Source organism: Lampetra planeri, chromosome 75, assembly GCF_965212315.1.
Source record: "Lampetra planeri chromosome 75, kcLamPlan1.2.h2, whole genome shotgun sequence".
Lineage (NCBI taxonomy): Eukaryota > Metazoa > Chordata > Hyperoartia > Petromyzontiformes > Petromyzontidae > Lampetra > Lampetra planeri.
Genome location: NC_136180.1, coordinates 3028403 through 3046434, shown reverse-complemented (window position 1 = coordinate 3046434; position 18032 = coordinate 3028403). Strand labels below are relative to the sequence as shown.

At 44.6% G+C, this 18032-nt stretch overlaps 1 long non-coding RNA gene across 1 annotated transcript; it reads left to right on the top strand.

Annotated features, from left to right (window-relative positions):
- Positions 1-204: 204 nt before the first annotated feature.
- Positions 205-17702, top strand: LOC144737900 (uncharacterized). Its single transcript, XR_013589103.1, has 2 exons — positions 205-10190; positions 16040-17702. It is a non-coding gene; the product is annotated as an uncharacterized LOC144737900 (long non-coding RNA).
- Positions 17703-18032: the final 330 nt, after the last annotated feature.

Here is an 18032-nt window from a genome sequence, read left to right as displayed (position 1 = left end):
TAAGCGAGAATGAGACGAACCTAGACAACGATGCCGAGTTAATCTAAGTTAATCTTGCATACTTACACCACACCTGCATAACTGCATACGATTAATTGCCTTATTCCGATCGATAACCCACCCTCGTCACCGAGGCGGGGTCTGGTTATCATAACGACTTGCATTATCATAATTACACCCACTCGCATAATTACTACTGTTGTATCCTAACCCTTCTTCCAAACTTGATATTTTTATATATTATCTTCTTACTTGATATATAATGAATGAAAACACACCAAAAGCAGCCGACTGCAAAACACCAGGTGTCACTAAGTAATGGACTGGAGGAGGTCTAGGATGGCAGAATTTGCAACCTTGCTTCAAGGAAGGAGGGGGCCTGATGAACGGGCATATGTCACCCGTGCAGGCGGCAGAGACAGTGGGAGAGTCAGCCAGACATAATTAAGGCAAAAAGCCAACCATCCTGCATGGTTTTAAGGAATTAAATTATTAAATCCAGGGTGAGTGGTCAAATGAAGTGGGTCAGCAACGCTGTGTGCACAGGGGAGGGAGCTGATTAACAACCCTGCCCGGCTGAACCGTGAGGGGGCCTTTGACCTGAAATTAAGAATAACACTCCCAGAGCAGAAGGTTGGATGACCACAGTGAGACGAATAAGAGCGTTGTATATCAAGGATGCAGACTCAGCTGAATAACAAGGCTGCGGAGGTCACCAAAAGTTCGTGTTCGCCTAGTTAAGTCGAAAAGCTCAATTATTCTGTATTGCTATTAAAGCAACGTTAAAATCAGAATTTAACAACAGGGTAGGCTAAAGTTATTGATATTCACACCCACTCCAATTAAACCAGGCCACAAGTTACGCCTACTGAACCATCACCATCATTAAGTCAATATGAAATGTTATTTCCATACTTTAATATACAACTCGACCCGAAGCATATGACAATCAGAACCTTCCTAAGTCAAAATTGAATCGCACCCAGACAGGAGCGAATAGTCGATATAAGGTTGAAGAGGGAAGAACAATAAGAGCGCGGCGAACTGCAAACGTAAGCAAAAGCCGGGAACGACACCAACCCAGCGACACCAGCCAGCAACAGCGAGTCGGGCTTCGACAGGCCATAAAGTAGGAATGATAACTCCCGGGGTCAGGGGACATCAGAAAAAGCAAGCAGACAAAAACCAGAACTGACTCCAAGGTACAACCGCCCTCACCTACAAGGAGTGACGGAAATTAATGAGGCCTTGAGTTAACGGCGTCAGCTGGACAGCAACAACAACGGCGAGCAGAGACAGAGTGAGGCAAAAACCTGCGAGGCTATGAAATACAACTTCATGTCAGTAAAGCCCTGACCAAGTTAAGTTAAAAACATCACGATACATAATATCGTACATAACATCAATGTTAACGCTATTCACCGTCAACTATATTCCGCTTATATAACCATGCAGACACCAAGGAATACGAATTCCTAGGATCAAGAAACTTACCCCTTAACCTAAGATATCGGAAAGAAATTAATAATAATAAGCCTATGCATGAAAGACAAAAGTAAAACTTATGAAAAGCCAGGATAGCGGGATAAATCACCACTAGGTCGAAATAAAATACATAATAAAAGAGCGATGTTAAACCCAGGGTCGGAGAGAAAGGGAGATCCCGGCCGTCTTTGTATCCCCGCAGCGCGGGATGGGAGTGTGTATGTGCTCGGGGAGGCACCTCCACTTGAGTCAAGCACCACGATGGGAAACGACACACCTGAGGTTACATACAGAATCATAACTGGGAAATGGTAAGGGACAAATGTTAATTTAAAACTTTTTAACCATGTCTTTGTGTGCTGTGAGGATCGGAGGGAGTGTGCCCCTCCCTCCAGGTCGTGCAACACGAACAGAGGTGCCTATGAGACGATTTGTAACGTCTGTGTTTTGGTTCATGAAGGAGGCCAGACAGAGAGACGACTTCGAGGCAATTTGTAACATCTGATTGTTTGCTCATGGATTTTATGGAGGGAGTATGACAACGGAAAATACCATGGGTGATGCATACAAGGACACACGGACGTACGGACACACACATGAACACACCTACACACGGACAGATCCTGACACAGTAAATCAAAAGAAAACCCCGCCTTGTGGGCAGGACCCAAAGGGATTTTTCGGCATAAAAGAAAGGACTCTGAGCATTGGAAACCAGTTGGACCAGGAGAGTCAACTCATCACGAGGGCGACCAACGGGTCGACTCATGAGCGAGCTCGACCGGAAGGGTCGGCTCGACTCATCAGCCGAGTTCGACCAAGAGGGTCGAACTCACCAGCCGAGCTGCGACTAACGGGTCGGCTCGACTCTTCAGCTTCTGGGACTCAGCCGAGTTCAGACGGCTCTCGGGGCTCGACTCAAGCAGCTCCCCGTCTCCTCTGCAGGCGGGCAAGACCCGCTTGACAGCTCAACCTGCCGCGTCAGAGGCCCCTGCTGGCAGCCAGGGTCGCGGTTGGAGACGAGAGGACGACTGTGTGCTGCGAGCGAGCTGCGGGCGCCACCTACCGACCGGGTTCCGAACTACGACAGCGTATCAACAGGCATCCAACCAATTCCCCACGGCGACAGAGGAGCGACTAATACGTATGACGCGCACCGCCCCCTCACCACACGACCACCAGGCGTTGTTTGACATAAAGAACCGACTCCGAACACTGACTATTGAAGACAACTCTTACCACTCAAACCCACTCGAACCCATAAGCCATCCGTGGCTGTGAAGAAAAACTCGAGACCGAGTGATGGCCATCCGTCATTTGTAAGAGTATTATCTTTAATATTTAGTGGACTGTACTCTTAATCGCATAAATTCCCAACAGATCCATCAATACGAATTGATTCTTGGCACCTCCTTCCGCCGAGCCACTCTGTTGTCAGATAACCTGCGATGTATCTGTTGAGATTGGTGCCTTTAAGAATAATAACTGTTTTGATTGTGTTTATCGCCGTATAATCTTTCAAGCATCTTTCATTCATTAACGTTAAGGTTTTCTTAGCATAGTATTTGCATGTTTTAACGACTCTCTCTCTCACTAACAACCATCGCGTTACGCGGGATCCATGTGCCGTTGTCAAGGGAAATCAGACAATCATTGATGATACTGTATTGATGCCGTGTTGACGTTCCGGGATTGAGAGTTCGCATACTATATCATAGTTGAGGTTGAATTAGTAATAAATTGATTAATACAGAAGTGGTTGTGTGATTCTTTCCTGAACTATGCATAAGATCTGCTTCTGCGTTGAGATCTGAACTTGGTGACCTTAATAAACACACTAACACATACTCAGTAAATGTTAAAGCGATAACGGGGCGAACCGGGGACCTAAATAAGCGAGAATGAGACGAACCTAGACAACGAGGCCGAGTTAATCTAAGTTAATCTTGTATACTTACACCACACCTGCATAACTGCATACGATTAATTGCCTTATTCCGATCGATAACCCACCCTCGTCACCGAGGCGGAGTCTGGTTATCATAACGACTTGCATTATCATAATTACACCCACTCGCATAATTACTACAATTACCTCTCGAATTGGCATAATTAAATGTGCGTAATTACATGGATTAAAGTATTTCCGGATAATTACACCTTTGGCCAAATTTCGATTGATTATTATTATTTTCACTGAATATTCATAACCCACATATACAACATAATAATTTCACCCACGCACGCATACAACACATCAAAATTTTCACACCCAACATATACAACATAATGGGGGCTCGTCCGGGATTTCTCGCAGACAGTTTATGCATGAATTCAGGAACGAACCACTGTTGTGTTAATCAAAGAGTTGTGAACTGACGTTGCCTTGTGATTGTAAACGGGCGTAAAACAAAACAAAACGCGCTCTGAAGGGAAATACCAGAGTAGCAGAGTATAACAAAGACAGCTGGGCTGAAATTATTTGCTCGAGTTGAACTGACGCATCCTGTGATACAATTGTGTATAAGTACTCTGAAAAGGAATGTCAAAGTAACTCCTGCCACTTGAGATGATAGGATTAAGAATAATTTTTGAATGGGTGACGGGGTACGGGGAGCTCGTATTAAAACGTACCGACCAATCTGTTACAAAGCAGTACAGTCAGAGAGACATATGGGGAGGGAGCTGTATCGATAACACGAACACACCTCGGGGGAAACTAATTGACTGGATAAAATGTAACAGAGGCGAACACGATGCAAAAACTGCAGAGAAGGCAGGACAGGACTCATTCCTCCTCACACAGGCATACAGTCAGGGATGGTGGAATAAAGGAAAATTCGGAAAGGAAACAGGAGAGAAATCGTCTCTAATAAACGAGGAAAAATGTCCTCACACCATTGTAAGGGAGGAGAAATCAGGGCTCGCGACACCAGCGGAGCTCACAGACGTGGATCCACAGAATAAATGTGGAAGTAACATTAAATCACACTCATTCGAGAGAAGGGAGGGAGAGATACATATGCAAACAAAAACATGTGAGATTGACAACTTCACAGATAGAGGGAAGCAAAATGTTAAAGTAAAGTTGATAGGACGTGCTCCGCTAAGGGCAGAGGCAAAAACTGAAGGGAAATGGCAACACGAGCGACACGGCACTGGGCACGCACACAGAAAATGCACACCGCTTAATCACGCCCCACGCAGAACATATAAAAGTGACAGATTGCCTGATGATAACTTGTTTGATGATGACGCTGACGGCGATCAACTTTCGGAATACCTATTCACCAGTAAAACCCTTAAATTGATGGACAAGGCTCTAGTCAGAATTCCCGATTTTGACCCCCACAATAAGACTATGGATATCCACACACATATCGCAACAGTGGAAGAGGAGGCAATGATTAGAGGGTTGATGAGACGGGATGAAAAAGCAAGTTTGTTGAAACGAAGCTTAAATAAAGATTCTATTACATGGGTAAAGTCACTACCACACAAGGTTAGAAATGATTTTAAACAACTGAGCCTGGCAGTGATTCGGAAGTTTGGAGAATATTCGACACTCACTGAGGGGTTTTATGCTGTAAAATCGATGACCCAGGGCATGGACCAAGATCCACGTGACTACCTCGTGCAATTTAAAAGAGCGTATTACGCAGGCGATGTGAATCAATACCACGAAGGAGATAAAATGTTCAAAATTATGTTTTTTGAATCCTTGAGCCCAGAGATTACAGAAAGGGTGAGAATGGTTTTGAATCCAGAAACCGCATCCTTACGCCGCATAGAGAGCAAGGCGTACATGGCATGGTTATACAGAGCTAAGAATCATAATTCGGATCCAGAACACAGAGAGAGGGATAAAGAACCCAGCCTCTCAGAGAGGAATAAAAATCACCGAGCAGTCCCACAATGCAGGACGGAGCAAACAAACACGCACACATGGCAAAATAACCCAGAGAGAGGTTGGCACGAGAATGTGAGCGGCACAAAGCCGAACATGCAGGAGAATCGTAGGGGGGGGAGGTTCAGAACAGAACCATATCAACACCCCATGCCACGACACACACGAGGCCAAAATTACGCACAGAGATGGCGAGATAACCATCCAGCGGGAAGGGGTTACACAGACCGCGGAGGTATGGATGCGAACATTCAGAGGAATCGCAGGATGGGAGGTCAAACACAATTGATCCAATTCCGACCAATTCCTCCACCGGCTATACCAGGAGGGAATAGAGGAATAACACAGGATGCGGTCCAAAGACATGATAAACGACCCACAGTGAGCGCGAGCGAGCGGCCAACGCGCGCCCCACCCGCCGAGATATTAAACCCGAAACTCAATGAGAAATACGGGCAGGCTGCAGGTGACAGGGCGGGCAAAGGCGTGGACAGTACTCCCGTAAATGACGCGCGGATCGAATACAAGGACAGGGTTGCATTGAAGCGTGATCGGACAGTACAAAAACCGACAGCAGGGACACGCCCTGAGGAGCGCAGGCATGAGCCTTTGAATGGAAAATATCCAAGGGAAACCAAAATTTATGTGGATCGGAGTGCTAAAATGGAGACGAATGTCCATGACGTATCGGGAATGGTGTTGGAATCCAACACACTCGTAAAAACAAAGAGGGCAACATTACGAGGGACAGAATTAAATCGACACACTGACTCGGCAAATGTGCATGTAATCGCAGAGAGAGCGAATGCCAGTGATGACGGAATACCGAAGTTGGTTGTGTGCGCAAATTCTGATTATGTGCAGCACAATTTTACACCCCACACTCCCACGACGCGAGAGAGTGAGAGGGGAAATTACAAAAACGAACCGGAAAACCGTGATCGAATGATCAAAGTGATAAGTGGTAAACCAGACACTCGGAACTTGGTAAAAAGATTGCAAGGATGTAACAGGAGGGAATTAACGCAAAAATGCGTTCGAAACCGCTACCTATCGTTTCCCAGGATTTAGCAATAACAAAAAAATTAAAATCCGTCGGAGTTATGAGGGATGAGAACCATGTAACTGGTGATATCGATGTTAAAGTTTTGTGGTATTTTTTTTTTTGCTTATTTCAAATGTAACCTTGTTAAGATTGTGATACATATGCGCGCGCTTTGGAAGGAATGCGTTATGGATTAGTACCGATGTTTAACGTGGTGTTTTATTTTTTTTTGCTTATTTCAAAAGTAACCATGTTACGATTGTGATACATATGCGCGCGTCGTAAGAATAACCGCCGAGAGTGAGGGCGGCTTATAGATTCATAACACAAAAAAGGGGCATTTACTTGGTTTGGAAATTCGCCAGTGGCCAAGTCGACCCCTGATAATTATTCAAACGGCCGGATTGTTGTGTCTATTTTTTTTTTTAATTAAGAACAATTCAAAAAAAATATAATAATTTTTTTAATTTATATATATACCTTTTTTTTTTTTTAATTAATTAATGAAAACAACTCACTTCTCCTCACAAGAACACCAGGAATCCATGAAACATGGAGGGCGGTTAAAGTGTTGAGAGTTCAGTCACAAAGAGGTCATGGACATCCAAATGGACAAAAGATGTATGGACTAGCCTCCCAAGACATCTAGAGATACAGATAAGGGCAGAATAAATAACGGTTGAAACTTCGCGTTTCTTAACGTTTTCCGTACCGAGAAGTAGAAACTTAACAAAGATAATTAACCAACAAACAATATTTTTTTTTTTTTCCTATTATTATATGTTTCCTACCTACACGACCTTCAAAAAAAAATAAAAACTAAAGAATACGAATTCCAGGAAGCTTAAGTGCATAGTACACTTAACCTTAGGACATAAAAAAATTAACTCAGAATAAACACCAATCTCTGGGGAACTAAACTAATGGGCATATCACACTACGATAATATGTAACATGTTTTCCAGGAAATGGCAGCCCTCCTGCTCACGCTCCTGCTAACGTACCTTGCCAAGCTAGAAGGGAGCCAAGGCCTGATGATGCCACCCAAGAATAACCGTAGAAACTATCTTTTTAACGATATCTCCTATAACACGTAGTCAATAGAATAATTTCTCCCTTCCTTATCGTTTTACCTTCCTTTAGAATATTTTTTTTCTTTGTCACATATAACCATGTTAAGTTGTGACACGTACGCGCGCGTTGTAAGGAAATAGCAGCAAAACTGGAGGACGGTTGATGGTTCATGATGGAAGAAGGGTATACATTTTTTTAAAAATAACCCGTGGCCATTTGACCACTGGTCATTTTTAAAAGGGCGGTATGTTGTATCCTAACCCTTCTTCCAAACTTGATATTTTTATATATTATCTTCTTACTTGATATATAATGAATGAAAACACACCAAAAGCAGCAGACTGCAAAACACCAGGTGTCACTAAGTAATGGACTGGAGGAGGTCTAGGATGGCAGAATTTGCAACCTTGCTTCAAGGAAGGAGGGGGCCTGATGAACGGGCATATGTCACCCGTGCAGGCGGCAGAGACAGTGGGAGAGTCAGCCAGACATAATTAAGGCAAAAAGCCAACCATCCTGCATGGTTTTAAGGAATTAAATTATTAAATCCAGGGTGAGTGGTCAAATGAAGTGGGTCAGCAACGCTGTGTGCACAGGGGAGGGAGCTGATTAACAACCCTGCCCGGCTGAACCGTGAGGGGGCCTTTGACCTGAAATTAAGAATAACACTCCCAGAGCAGAAGGTTGGATGACCACAGTGAGACGAATAAGAGCGTTGTATATCAAGGATGCAGACTCAGCTGAATAACAAGGCTGCGGAGGTCACCAAAAGTTCGTGTTCGCCTAGTTAAGTCGAAAAGCTCAATTATTCTGTATTGCTATTAAAGCAACGTTAAAATCAGAATTTAACAACAGGGTAGGCTAAAGTTATTGATATTCACACCCACTCCAATTAAACCAGGCCACAAGTTACGCCTACTGAACCATCACCATCATTAAGTCAATATGAAATGTTATTTCCATACTTTAATATACAACTCGACCCGAAGCATATGACAATCAGAACCTTCCTAAGTCAAAATTGAATCGCACCCAGACAGGAGCGAATAGTCGATATAAGGTTGAAGAGGGAAGAACAATAAGAGCGCGGCGAACTGCAAACGTAAGCAAAAGCCGGGAACGACACCAACCCAGCGACACCAGCCAGCAACAGCGAGTCGGGCTTCGACAGGCCATAAAGTAGGAATGATAACTCCCGGGGTCAGGGGACATCAGAAAAAGCAAGCAGACAAAAACCAGAACTGACTCCAAGGTACAACCGCCCTCACCTACAAGGAGTGACGGAAATTAATGAGGCCTTGAGTTAACGGCGTCAGCTGGACAGCAACAACAACGGCGAGCAGAGACAGAGTGAGGCAAAAACCTGCGAGGCTATGAAATACAACTTCATGTCAGTAAAGCCCTGACCAAGTTAAGTTAAAAACATCACGATACATAATATCGTACATAACATCAATGTTAACGCTATTCACCGTCAACTATATTCCGCTTATATAACCATGCAGACACCAAGGAATACGAATTCCTAGGATCAAGAAACTTACCCCTTAACCTAAGATATCGGAAAGAAATTAATAATAATAAGCCTATGCATGAAAGACAAAAGTAAAACTTATGAAAAGCCAGGATAGCGGGATAAATCACCACTAGGTCGAAATAAAATACATAATAAAAGAGCGATGTTAAACCCAGGGTCGGAGAGAAAGGGAGATCCCGGCCGTCTTTGTATCCCCGCAGCGCGGGATGGGAGTGTGTATGTGCTCGGGGAGGCACCTCCACTTGAGTCAAGCACCACGATGGGAAACGACACACCTGAGGTTACATACAGAATCATAACTGGGAAATGGTAAGGGACAAATGTTAATTTAAAACTTTTTAACCATGTCTTTGTGTGCTGTGAGGATCGGAGGGAGTGTGCCCCTCCCTCCAGGTCGTGCAACACGAACAGAGGTGCCTATGAGACGATTTGTAACGTCTGTGTTTTGGTTCATGAAGGAGGCCAGACAGAGAGACGACTTCGAGGCAATTTGTAACATCTGATTGTTTGCTCATGGATTTTATGGAGGGAGTATGACAACGGAAAATACCATGGGTGATGCATACAAGGACACACGGACGTACGGACACACACATGAACACACCTACACACGGACAGATCCTGACACAGTAAATCAAAAGAAAACCCCGCCTTGTGGGCAGGACCCAAAGGGATTTTTCGGCATAAAAGAAAGGACTCTGAGCATTGGAAACCAGTTGGACCAGGAGAGTCAACTCATCACGAGGGCGACCAACGGGTCGACTCATGAGCGAGCTCGACCGGAAGGGTCGGCTCGACTCATCAGCCGAGTTCGACCAAGAGGGTCGAACTCACCAGCCGAGCTGCGACTAACGGGTCGGCTCGACTCTTCAGCTTCTGGGACTCAGCCGAGTTCAGACGGCTCTCGGGGCTCGACTCAAGCAGCTCCCCGTCTCCTCTGCAGGCGGGCAAGACCCGCTTGACAGCTCAACCTGCCGCGTCAGAGGCCCCTGCTGGCAGCCAGGGTCGCGGTTGGAGACGAGAGGACGACTGTGTGCTGCGAGCGAGCTGCGGGCGCCACCTACCGACCGGGTTCCGAACTACGACAGCGTATCAACAGGCATCCAACCAATTCCCCACGGCGACAGAGGAGCGACTAATACGTATGACGCGCACCGCCCCCTCACCACACGACCACCAGGCGTTGTTTGACATAAAGAACCGACTCCGAACACTGACTATTGAAGACAACTCTTACCACTCAAACCCACTCGAACCCATAAGCCATCCGTGGCTGTGAAGAAAAACTCGAGACCGAGTGATGGCCATCCGTCATTTGTAAGAGTATTATCTTTAATATTTAGTGGACTGTACTCTTAATCGCATAAATTCCCAACAGATCCATCAATACGAATTGATTCTTGGCACCTCCTTCCGCCGAGCCACTCTGTTGTCAGATAACCTGCGATGTATCTGTTGAGATTGGTGCCTTTAAGAATAATAACTGTTTTGATTGTGTTTATCGCCGTATAATCTTTCAAGCATCTTTCATTCATTAACGTTAAGGTTTTCTTAGCATAGTATTTGCATGTTTTAACGACTCTCTCTCTCACTAACAACCATCGCGTTACGCGGGATCCATGTGCCGTTGTCAAGGGAAATCAGACAATCATTGATGATACTGTATTGATGCCGTGTTGACGTTCCGGGATTGAGAGTTCGCATACTATATCATAGTTGAGGTTGAATTAGTAATAAATTGATTAATACAGAAGTGGTTGTGTGATTCTTTCCTGAACTATGCATAAGATCTGCTTCTGCGTTGAGATCTGAACTTGGTGACCTTAATAAACACACTAACACATACTCAGTAAATGTTAAAGCGATAACGGGGCGAACCGGGGACCTAAATAAGCGAGAATGAGACGAACCTAGACAACGAGGCCGAGTTAATCTAAGTTAATCTTGTATACTTACACCACACCTGCATAACTGCATACGATTAATTGCCTTATTCCGATCGATAACCCACCCTCGTCACCGAGGCGGAGTCTGGTTATCATAACGACTTGCATTATCATAATTACACCCACTCGCATAATTACTACAATTACCTCTCGAATTGGCATAATTAAATGTGCGTAATTACATGGATTAAAGTATTTCCGGATAATTACACCTTTGGCCAAATTTCGATTGATTATTATTATTTTCACTGAATATTCATAACCCACATATACAACATAATAATTTCACCCACGCACGCATACAACACATCAAAATTTTCACACCCAACATATACAACACTACGATTACCTCTCGAATTGGCATAATTAAATGTGCATAATTACATCAATTAACATATTTCCGGATAATTACACATTTGGCCAAATTTCATTTGATTATTATTATTTTCGCTGAATATTCATAACCCACATATACAACATAATAATTTCACCCACGCACGCATACAACATAACAAATTTTGATACCCAACATATACAACATAATGGGGGCTCGTCCGGGATCTCTCGCAGACAGTTTATGCATGAATTCAGGAACGAATCACTGTTGTGTTAATCAAAGTGTTGTGAACTAACGTTGCCTTGTGATTGTAAACGGGCGTAAAACAAAACAAAACGCGCTCTGAAGGGAAATATCAGAGTAGCAGAGTATAACAAAGACAGCTGGGCTGAGATTATTTGCTCGAGTTGAACTGACGCATCCTGTGATACAATTGTTTATAAGTACTCTGAAAAGGAATGTCAAAGTAACTCCTGCCACTTGAGATGATAGGATTAAGAATAATTTTTGAATGGGTGACGGGGTACGGGGAACTCGTATTAAAACGTACCGACCAATCTGTTACAAAGCAGTACAGTCAGAGAGACATATGGGAAGGGAGCTGTATTGATAACACGAACACACCTCGGGGGAAACTAATTGACTGGATAAAATATAACAAAGGCGAACACGATGCAAAAACTACAGGAAAGGCAGGACAGGACTCGTTCCTCCTCACACAGGCATACAGACAGGGATGGTGGAATAAAGGAAAATTTGGAAAGGAAACAGGAGAGAAATCGTCTCTAATAAACGAGGAAAAATGTCCTCACACCATCGTAAGGGAGGAGAAATCAGGGCTCGCGACACCAGCGGAACTCACAGACGTGGATCCACAGAATAAATGTGGAAGTAACATTAAATCACACTCATTCGAGAGAAGGGATGGAGAGATACATATGCAAACAAAAACATGTGAGATTGACAACTTCACAGATAGAGGGAAGCAAAATGTTAAAGTAAAGTTGACAGGACGTGCTCCACTAAGGGCAGAGGCAAAAACTGAAGGGAAATGGCAACACGAGCGACACGGCACTGGGCGCGCACACAGAAAATGCACACCGCTTAATCACGCCCCACACAGAACAGATAAAATTGACAGATTGCCTGATGATAACTTGTTTGATGATGACGCTGACGGCGATCAACTTTCGGAATACTTATTCAACAGTAAAACCCTTAAATTGATGGACAAGGCTCTAGTCAGAATTCCCGATTTTGACCCCCACAATAAGACTATGGATATCCACACACATATCGCGACAGTGGAAGAGGAGGCAATGATTAGAGGGTTGATGAGACGGGATAAAAAAGCGAGTTTGTTGAAACGAAGCTTAAATAAAGATTCTATCCCATGGGTAAAGTCACTACCACACAAGGTTAGAAATGATTTTAAACAACTGAGCCTGGCAGTGATTCGGAAGTTTGGAGAATATTCGACACTCACTGAGGGGTTTTATGCTGTAAAATCGATGACCCAGAGCATGGACCAAGATCCACGTGACTACCTCGTACAATTTAAAAGAGCGTATTACGCAGGCGATGTGAATCAATACCACGAAGGAGATAAAATGTTAAAAATTATGTTTTTTGAATCCTTGAGCCCAGAGATTACCGAAAGGGTGAGAATGGTTGTGAATCCAGAAACCGCATCCTTACGCCGCATAGAGAGCAAGGCGTACATGGCATGGTTATACAGAGCTAAGAATCATAATTCGGATCCAGAACACAGGGAGAGGGATAAGGAACCCAGCCTCTCAGAGAGGAATAAAAATCACCGAGCAGTCCCACAATGCAGGACGGAGCAAACAAACACGCACACATGGCAAAATAACCCAGAGAGAGGTTGGCACGAGAATGAGAGCGGCATAAAGCCGAACATTCAGAGGAATCGTAGGCAGGAGAGGTTCAGAGCAGAACCATATCAACACCCCATCCCACGACACACGCAAGGTTCAAATTACGCACAGAGATGGCTAGATAACCACCTAGCGGGAAGGTGTTACACAGACCGTGGAGGTATGGATGCGAACATTCAGAGGAATCGCAGGATGGGAGGTCAAACACAATCGATCCAATTCCGACCAATTCCTCCACCGGCTATACCAGGAGGGAATAGAGGAATAACACAGAATGCGGTCCAAAGACATGATAAACAACCCACAGTGAGCGCGAGCGAGCGGCCAACATGCGCCCCACCCGCCGAGGTATTAAACCCGAAACTCAATGAGGAATACAGGCAGGCTACAAGTGACAGGGCGGGCAAAAACGTGGACAGTACTCCCGTAAATGACGCGCGGATCGAATACAAGGACAGGGTTGCATTGAAGCGTGATCGGACAGTACAAAAACCGACAGCAGGGACACGCCCTGAGGAGCGCAGGCATGAGCCTTTGAATGGAAAATATCCAAGGGAAACCAAAATTTATGTGGATCGGAGTGCTAAAATGGAGACGAATGTCCATGACGTATCGGGAATGGTGTTGGAATCCAACACACTCGTAAAAACAAAGAGGGCAACATTACGAGGGACAGAATCAACTCGACACACTGACTCGGCAAATGTGCATGTAATCGCAGAGAGAGCGAATGCCAGTGATGACGGAGTACATAAGTTGGTTGTGTGCGCGAATTCTGATTATGTGCAGCACAATTTTACACCACACACTCCCACGACGCGAGAGAGTGAGAGGGGAAATTACAAAAACGAACCGGAAAACCGTGATCGAATGATCAAAGTGATAAGTGGTAAACCAGACACTCGAAACTTGGTAAAAAGATTGCAAGGATGTAACAGGAGGAAATTAACGCAACAATGCGTTCGAAACCGCTACCTAGCGTTTCCCAGGATTTAACAAAAATAAAAAAAATTAATATCCGTCGGAGTTATGAGGGATGAGGACCATGTAACTGGTGATACCGATGTTTAACGTTGTGTTTTATTTCTTTTGCTTATTTCAAATGTAACCATGTTACGATTGTGATACATATGCGCGCGTCGTAAGAAATAACCGCCGAGAGTGAGGGCGGCTTATAGATTCATAACACAAAAAAGGGGCATTTACTTGGTTTGGAAATTCGCCAGTGGCCAAATCGACCCCTGATAATTTTCAAACGGGCGAATTGTTGTGTCTATTTTTTTTTATTAAGAACAATTTAAAAAAATATATAATAATATTTTTTAATCTATATATATACCTTTTTAATTAATTAATGAAAACAACTCACTTCTCCTCACAAGAACACCAGGAATCCATGAAACATGGAGGGCGGTTAAAATGTTGAGAGTTCGGTCACAAAGAGGTCATGGACATCCAAATGGACAAAAGATGTATGGACTAGCCTCCCAAGACATCTGGAGATATACAGATAAGGGCAGAATAAATAACGGTTGAAACTTCGCGTTTTCTTAACGTTTTCCTTACCGAAAAGTAGAAACTTAACAAAGATAATTAACCAACAAACAATAATTTTTATTATTATATGTGTAGTGGTGATACGCGCTGGGTGTATACGTCGTGTGCCAGCGCGTATGTACGGGTGTGTGTGTGGTGACGCGCGCTGACGGGGAGGAGCAGGCGTCAGTGCGCGGGTGGGGGTAGTGCTGCTGATTGGCTGTGTGCCGGTGACGCGCTGAGAGGTAGTGATCGGGTGGCAGCGCGGTGTGATTGGTCGGGGAGTGGAAACACGCGCTGGGCGGAAACGGATCGTAGAGATAGCGCGTGGTGATTGGGTAACTGAGGAGCGGTGCCGACGTTGAGGTCCGCATCCGCTCCGTCTCCCGGGAAGAAGAGATATATAAGGTGATGCACAGAGGAGTAGGGGGGCAGAAGTGGAACCATCTAAGAATGAAGACGAAGGTGCAGAGATAGAGCCCGGAGAGGAGAGTAATGGAGAGTAGAGGAGAGTAAGGTATAAGTGTGTAGCCAGAGAGAGAGAACGGTCTACACGAGCTGAGTAATGTATAGTGTGTAGCCAGAGAGAGAGAACGGTCTACACGAGCTGAGTAATGTATAGTGTGTAGCCAGAGAGAGAGAACGGTCTACACGAGCTGAGTAATGTATAGTGTGTAGCCAGAGAGAGAGAAAGGTCTACACGAGCCGAGTATGCATACGGTGTAGCCAGAGAGAGAGAAAGGTCTACACGAGCCGAGTATGCATACGGTGTAGCCAGAGAGAGATGCAAAGTCTACACGAGGCGAGTGGAGAGTGTAGCAGAGGCGCAGAGTCTACACGAGACGAGAGAAGAGTGTAGCCGAGGCGCGGAGTCTACACGAGGCACAGAGAGCCAGCAGCACAGAATCTAAGAGAGTCCAGAGAAGCGTAGGGCGGAGAGAAGAGGTCACGAGTTGTACCGTTGTATGGTGACCGCATTGTGAAGAAGAGAGGCCACGCGTTGTATCGTTACAAGTCAAGATTTAATAAAAGAAGTGTGTTCCCGTCAAGGAGTTTCCTGCCGTCATTTTCCAATACTTCATATGTTTCCTACCTACACGACCTTCCAAAAAAAAAAAAAAAACTAAAGAGTACGAATTCCAGAAAGCTTAAGTGGAAACATAATAACGCTTAACCTTAGGACATAAAAAATTAACTCAGAATAAAACACCAATCTCTGGGGAACTAAACTAATGGGCATATCACACTACGATAATATGTAACATGTTTTCCAGGAAATGGCAGCCCTCCTGCTCACGCTCCTGCTAACGTACCTTGCCAAGCTAGAAGGGAGCCAAGAGCTGATCAAGCCAGGACCAGAATCCGGGGTGATGCTGAGAGACTCCTCCAGCTTCCTAGTAACCGAAACGAAAATAGTAACCCAACAAGTCTATGTCTCCTTGGAACCTGCCTTGGTGGTAAAGAAGCACTTCGGGAAGTTACCACCCCAAGCTACCCAAGCAACCCGAATATGGTATTATGACTTCCTAAGATACAGTGAACAGAATGTCGGAACGATCCTGAAGCAATTACAAAGAACCATGATACTTCCCCCCACCACTGTCAACCTAACACGTTCCAAGAGGTCTATCGGCCTGGGAGGGGTCTTTGGAATACTATCCGGTTTTAGCTCCTTAATCACACTAGGAGTATCCATATCCAACGCCGTAAAGATTGGACACCTCACGCAAGGTATCGAGAATGTACAGCTCGATATGCATCAGATCCAGCAGCAAATACAACACCAACAAAAGAATCTGGTCGAAATGGGATCCACCCTCCGAGACACCGTGGTTCTCGTAAACCTACATTCTATCATGATTAACTTAACATTCCAAGAATTGAGTTCTGCAATCCGAGATCTATACGAAGAAGAGAGTATTCGAGAGCCAATTCAGTGGGTGATCCAAGACTTGTTGCGTAGCACCAGCGGCAGCATCAGTGATCTTATACAAGGACAAATTCCGTCATATCTGGTAACTCCAACACTGATAAAAGATGTGCTACAAGCAGCATCCCCGGAAACAATCAGTCCAACTCAAGTACAAATTGCCTTCAACATGGGTACAGCCACACCCATACATGTGGACCCCCAAACTAGACAGCTGGCATTTTTGCTAAATTTACCCCTGGTCAAACCCGGAAATGTATTTCGATTGCGGACAGTATTGAACGTGGGTACATGGAATAACGACATTTACTCCAAGATGGAAACTCCCTTAGTGGTGGCCTACCAGGAAGAAGGCCCCCTTAAGTACCTGGTGCCTGACCTAAACCTGTGTCAAATAATGAAAGAGGTTCATTGGCTCTGCCCAGGGGAACCATTTCTGACCAATACAGCAGAAATAATGTGTGGTCTGTCAAACCTAAGCTCTAAGGAAACTTGCAAGTTGAAGCTAAGTAAACCCAAAGAAAGAACCGGAACAGTGGCCATGATAGCTAATGCCCAGTGGTTGATTAGCACCCCTCTAGATACGGCAATTGTTTCCACCGATCAACACTCCATAACCATGGAAGTTCCGATTCCAAGCCACGTCGCACTGGTCACAATACCAAGAGGAACATTCGTACGCATAGGGGACAAGGTATTATATAACCTAGACAAAAGCCTACACCAAGCGGAGGTAGAAATAGTAGACACATTCCGAGGCCACAAGTTTGAGATAAGCAGCACTCTGTCCAACTTGTTGAACAGTAAAGAATTCCACATGGTGAAATTATCCCTCAGCGAATCAGAGATTAACATAACAGATCTTACTTGGGCGACCAAAGAGGCTGGATATCAGCGAAATCAACAGATGGGGATGGGAATCACAGGGGCAACAGGGATAATCATACTAGTCCTGGCTATTCTAACCTTAACATACCATGTGGCCAAAATGAAGACCGAACTTAAAAGACTAATCGCAGGCACAAGCCACCTACCATTCAAGTCCAGGAGCAGGGATAGAGCCAAGGCCTGATGATGCCACCCAAGAATAACCGTAGAAACTATCTTTTTAACGATATCTCCTATAACACGTAGTCAATAGAATAATTTCTTCCCCCCTTATCGTTTTACCTTCCTTTAGAATATTTTTTTTTTCTCCTCTCTCTTGTCACATATAACCATGTTAAGTTGTGACACGTACGCGCGCGTTGTAAGGAAATAACAGCAAAACTTGACGACAATCAATGGTTCATGATGGAAGAAGGGTATACATTTTTTTAAAAATAACCCGTGGCCAT